At 28.9% G+C, this 6,297-nt stretch overlaps 2 long non-coding RNA genes across 3 annotated transcripts; both read right to left on the reverse strand.

Moving 5' to 3' along the window:
• Positions 1-4,375: 4,375 nt before the first annotated feature.
• On the reverse strand, positions 4,376-5,131 carry LOC119669308. Of its 2 annotated transcripts, none has more exons than XR_005251590.1 (4): positions 5,031-5,131; positions 4,875-4,975; positions 4,721-4,802; positions 4,376-4,669 (listed from the first exon to the last, which is right to left on the reverse strand). It is a non-coding gene; the product is annotated as an uncharacterized LOC119669308 (long non-coding RNA). The 2 variants fall into 2 exon arrangements; XR_005251591.1 differs by having other exon boundaries at positions 4,721-4,811.
• Positions 5,132-5,295: 164 nt separating this feature from the next.
• Positions 5,296-5,866, reverse strand: LOC119669309. The gene is made up of 3 exons (XR_005251592.1): positions 5,569-5,866; positions 5,457-5,502; positions 5,296-5,368 (listed from the first exon to the last, which is right to left on the reverse strand). It is a non-coding gene; the product is annotated as an uncharacterized LOC119669309 (long non-coding RNA).
• Positions 5,867-6,297: the final 431 nt, after the last annotated feature.

A 6,297-nucleotide genomic window follows, 5' to 3' on the forward strand; every position in this document is an offset into this window, starting at 1 on the left:
TAATTAAGGACAGTGCTGCCAAACTACATAAACTTAAAATATCGAAAAATATACAGCGCGCGAATTTTAAATGAGAATTTCCGAAAACTTTTCAGTCTTAATGTATGTGGAATAAAATAAATTTTTATTTGCATTTAAAATAAAAACTATTAACAAATACTGCTTTGCAGTCACACAGGATAATCGTGTTAATAAAGATTTTTATCAACAGTTAACGGATTCATTAATTGAGCAATAAATTTAAGATTTCGTTTAAAAAAGATTTTAAATTTATTGTTTTGGTGCAAGATGTGAATAGAAGAATAAATAGGAATTTAATCCACAACAATCAAATTTTTTATTATATGGAAAGAATTCCATATTTAAATACAAGTACCATAAAATTAAACAGCCTAGCTATGAGTTTCAATACACGTAGCTAGATAAAGCAAAGCAGTTTAGATAAAGTTGTCTATGCACTTCCAACTGTAAAACTACATGGCCTGAAAAAGCTAATAGAAACTCATTTCTGTGTACCAGTTATATAGTTAAAAAATAGCGAAATCAGTTCATAGGTATGAGGCTCAACACGATGGTTGTACCAAGAAATCTAATTTGGAAACCATAAACTAGATTTTAAGTAAATCTTAGATCAAACTATACTTACTCGACGCATCATGAGGATTCAACCACACCACATGTTGGTTCTCAAATCTTCTTTACTATATAAGCTAAAATTTTTCTAACAAAATCTTCTGGCCTATTTAAATTGTATGTGATTAGAGCATATGTTTTTAAGCTTATTTAAAAAGTGTAGTTACACAAAGTTTTATTTTAAGTAAATCTTAGATCAAACTATACTTACTCGACGCATCATGAGGGTTCAACCACACCACATGCTGGTTCTCAAATCTTCTTTACTATATGAGCTAAAATTTTTCTAACAAAATGTTCTGGCCTATTTAAATTTTATGTGATTAGAGCATATGTTTTTGAGCTTATTTAAAAAGTGTAGTTACACTGAGTTTTATTTTAAGTAAATCTTAAATCAATATATACTTACTCGACGCATCATGAGGGTTCAACCACACCACATGTTGGTTCTCAAATCTTCTTTACTATATAAGCTAAAATTTTTCTAACAAAATGATCTGGCCTATTTGAATTGTATGTGATTAGAGCACATCTTTCTGAGCTTACTTAAAAAGTGTAGTTACACTGAGTTTTAAAAGTAATATTTTTCATATTAATTTTAATGTTAATATATAATATTCAAATAATTAATAAAATAATAAGCTTCTATTCTACTGTTCGAAATACCTCTCTATTGAAAACAATTGTTTATATTAAGAAATTTAGTTTCTTTCGTCAAAATGAACGCTAAAAATCAATTTAATAATTTTTTAATTAATTTTAAATAGTCCTTTAATTAAGTTAAGTGTTGAAATTCTGATTAATTATCTTCATAACATTTTTCATGTTTAGTCCTGTAATCGAAAAAAAAAACAAAATTTTCTTTGACTATTTTCAGCATCCTTGACTTGATCCGTGACTTTGATGAGCTCTCTTAGCTTCCGTTCGTTTGACATGTATTAAATAAACTGGAAGAAAACTACGAGGATAAAAGAGATATTTATCCATTCAACTTCGTTCTCTAATGAAGTTAACATTTGTGTTTATAACACACGAATTGACGAAAAAGGAAAAACTGCTGTGCCGGAAAAATTTTTTCACAAAAAAAGAAAAAGAAAAACATCAAGGACTTAAGTACTCATTCAAGCTTGTAAATGCGTAAAAAGTCAAGCAGGAACACTTCATACAAAATAAATAAAGGATATGCAAAAAAACAAGAAAATTCTTTAGCGAAAGGATACCAAAAATATTTCAGTTCCGTTATCAGAAATCAACAAGTAACGATAGCAAATCGAAACCCAGCCAAGAATCCCTTAACTTCACATGCCAATACGTTGCGTGTGTGTGGGTGCAGCAAGGACACAAATGTGTGTCCTGTGTGTGCACGTATTACATATGTATATTCGTATTTGTGTACTAAATTGACCTTATTCACTTTTCCCATTGAATTATTTATGTTTAATATTCCAACATATGCCAAGTGCACATTGAGGGGAGGAATAATATTCATACAGTGGGCAAGGTGTCCTTGCCTGCTGAAGAACATGTGAGGACGTAAACATACCAGTTTGGTTGAGGAAAACCATTCTTCTGTTTCAATTTATGTTTTATATTAAAATTCCTTAAAATTATGATTTTATAGCTATGCATTGACCGACAGCATACATACATTAGACAACTTTGTATCTTTCCACTTTCTGCCTTGTGCGACCACTGTATCTATAAGTCCGTTTGTTTTAGAAATTCTCAACGTTTATTTTGATTTGAATTTGAAATTCATTGAATTTTTTCCTCCCATTATCTGCTTTTACTTTTTCAGTTCGTTACTTTTTGAGTATTGTATTTCGTTCTCTTATTTATTTTCCTTTGAGTATTTTTTCATTTTTTCATCACATTTCCATATGTTTGCTTAACTAAATTTTTATTTGCTTTCCCTCGCAATTTGTTTTATTTATGTTGGCATTGTTGAAGTGATTCCACGCGTCCGATATGTAAACAAATCCTGACCGAGAAAGGAGGAGGAAAAGGTCATGCAGGTTTTTATTCATTTTTCCTAATTGGATTTTGTGTGGGTGCTTCATTTCCGATTTTGTTAGTAGAATTTCTGATTGAGAACTCTTAACAAATCTGGTCGTTTCGTGAATCCAATTGCTTATAAAAATTTAAACCTTAAACTAGGCTCATGAAGGATATGGTAGATGGAAACATTAATGCTTAAATTGATGGTGTAGAAACTAGAAGACTTTGTTGAAGTTAATAATTAATATTTAATAGAATCGTACTTATCTTACTAATTTTAGAAACTTGTTAAACTAAAAACTTCGAATACGAAAAGATATTACTTTGTAAAGGATTGATTAATATGTAATAAGTATATGTAATCCACCTAACTTTTTTGACAAAATTAATAAATAAATTTGAATACAGACATTAATGACCAAATATTAAAATAAAATTAAAGAAATGTCCTTAATGTCTTAAAGATCTTCTACATCATTTAAATTGCATATCGAGAATATGCTAGATTTTGCAGATTTCCAACCCAAGAAATTTTGTCAAGAGATATTGTCAAGGAAATTGATATAATTTTATAAATTGAATGAATCAGCGAATAATATATTCTAATATAATATCTTTATAGTAGAAGTCTTGTATTAATATATTCGAACAGTACCTTCCTGATATGTTGAACATATAACAGTATTTAATTCAGCTACTTTATGATTTAAAAAATATAAAAAAGGAATCACAATTATTACCTAAAAATTGTTAATTAAATATCAATATACAATAATACATGATTGAATCAATGCAAAGTATGTGTGAAATTTGATAAACACAATATATTAACTTCGAAATATTCTCAAGGGCTTCCGAAAAAAATTGACAAAAAAAACTACGCCTCAGTTTTCAAACCCGGTTTACGTCTTGACATTCATCCATTTCTCAAAAAATTGGCAGCATACAACAATGATATAGGCGAAATAGCAAAAGTGCTGCTATAAGTTAATATTAAACATGGTATAAATAGTCTCTTAAAAGAAATGAACACGTCTCAAGAATTTCAAATTATATATTATATGACCAAGACTAACTTTAAAAAAGAAGAGACTAAATTTGGAAATAAGTTCAAGTAGTAAGCAGAATAAAATCATTAACAGTAAGTCAGGTAGAGCTCATTCTACACTCTAATTGGATTAATAGGTATTGAATTAAAACTTTTGATGAAGAAGAAGAAAGTAGAAAATACAACTTGTTCAATATATCAGAGATATCGGTGTTGAAGAATTTTCAGTGGAACAAGCGGAAAAATCAATTTACATAACATATGTTTTAGAACTAGAAGTAGATACCATGGTTTACGTGGACTTTCAAATATGTTTGATACTGTTATGATTGTAGCATATACTGATACTGAACCATATCAGAAACATTTTTATTTCAAGCGTAATAAACATATCAATTCAACATTTCTCGATATTAATATCGTTGTCAAATGTAAGCTATATACATTCAAAATACATTGACACTACCTAATAGATACGTTTTATTGCTATATTCTCTATAGGTAATTTTAGAAGATTTTGTGCAAAATAAATGTTCGGAACAGTGAAGTCAAATCTTGGTGCATATAGATAGATCAACACCTCTTAGCCTGTTTTCGACCAGGTGTTTGGTACTCAATATAATAGAATATATAATATGGAAATTATGTCCTAAGTCATTGTTACAATGATTCTGCATAAATATATAAACACTATAATTATTATTGCTCGAATTTTATTAAAGATATGCCAAACTTTTGTAATAGAAATTCTAAGGAAATTTGGTCTATGTTACCATAGTTCCAACACTAATTAATTATTATAAACTCTGCTTCATTGAAGTATTTTGTTGGGGTTTCTCTCTTAAGTCCTTTTTTAAAAGCAGAATTAATCATGCGTTAAGTTCCACTGCACAACCCCATCGATTTACTCTTTTTTGTTCTGTCACAATGCCCCGAACTGCATTTGCTTCGTATACTAATAAATCCAAGTCAGCAGAATCGATCCAATAACTAATATATAGAATCATTAAGCAAGCAACTTAAGTAATAAAATATAATTACATTTCAAGCCAAAGTGTCCTTTACGGAAACAGAATTCCACACTCTCAAGCTAGTAACTCTCAGATGTGACGTTAAACTGGAACTAGTGAAACTCGATTTTAGATAGAAGGAATATTTTTATTGGTGTGTGTGTTGGAATATACCATATACTTACTTTCAACCTTTGATATTTTACCGATTCAATAAAAATCTTAAAAAAATAATCACAGTTTATGTGACAAAAAGGTTCCAAAACAACTGAAATCGTCATTGATGCTGTAGAAAATTATAGTAAAATTATGAACAGTTATGAGAGGGTCATAAAAATTACCTATATTTCTTTATATGGATACTAATAATCTGATGTCCTTTTACTTTTTCACTGCCCACTTAGATTACTATTACTGTCTAAATTCGATAGTGCCCGATGGAATACTAAAATATTATGATATGGAATACCAGATTGTTTTGAATACTAAAAAGCTTGCCTCTGATTAAATGGTTCGGTTGCTACTCTTTCTGGGTAACATCTGAGGAACAAAGTCAAGTATGCATACTATGAGGTCGCCGATTTTTACAACAGGCAAATTTGATGAGCAGAGTACATGTTCTTGTTACATAAAGTCAAAATCAAGACCAATTGTCATTATTTCCTTGAAATCCAATTACCTAGAAAAAAAATTTGATTCATGTCAAAAATTGTGCATAAGAAGAATATCTTGAAAAAAAATTTTTTTTCGGAGATTCAGGTACTTACATTTTCATAACTATTGAGCGGTATAAGTAGGTATATACATTATTAACTGAAAATCGTGTTAGAAATAATTATAAAAAAAATAATTTCTACTTCTTAATGCTTAAGCACTTACCAAGAATTCTTAATAAGAGTATATTGTATCTCACATTTATATTTTTTTTACATACATATATGCACTTCTATTCACTTTTTCATTTCATAAGCTTTTATTCATTTTAATAGCACTGGAAATATATTTTGTTTAATTAGTAGTTTTACATTTTCTTCATAGTTTTAAACGACATATCGCCTTTTAAGTTTCGTATACTAAACTGCGATCTTGAGCTATATTTTGTACACAAGTTTTCATTATAAATACATTGTAATTTTAATTTTTATTTGGAATAATAATTTTGAGTAACGTTTGCCAAAGGGGAATTTATTTTAACTAAAACACAAAAAGTTTTGACTTGGTATATAGTTTATTTGAAAAATTTATAAGCCCACTAGATATAAAAACTTTTATACCGTGTAGATTTATTGGAATGATATGGTTTAGTATTTGTAGTGAGTATGTACTGTTAAGCATATGTTAGCCGTATTATATCCTCTTAAAATTTCGTACTCTTACAGATCCGGAAAAATGAATTTATTAATCAAAAGAAAGAAAGTTTCCTATTGAAATAGGAATTGTTCAAAGAATTTGTTACATCCTGAAAGACATCCCTGTCGATGATCTTAAACACTTATTTCACTTGACTTAAAACAGTGGTTTCCAACCGGTGGTCCGTGAGATGATTAAAAATAATCTGTGAATCAGATACGTTATAGTTCACTCAGCTTGTGGTTTATCTATTGAGAC

Source organism: Teleopsis dalmanni, chromosome 1, assembly GCF_002237135.1.
Source record: "Teleopsis dalmanni isolate 2A chromosome 1, ASM223713v2, whole genome shotgun sequence".
Classification (NCBI taxonomy): domain Eukaryota; kingdom Metazoa; phylum Arthropoda; class Insecta; order Diptera; family Diopsidae; genus Teleopsis; species Teleopsis dalmanni.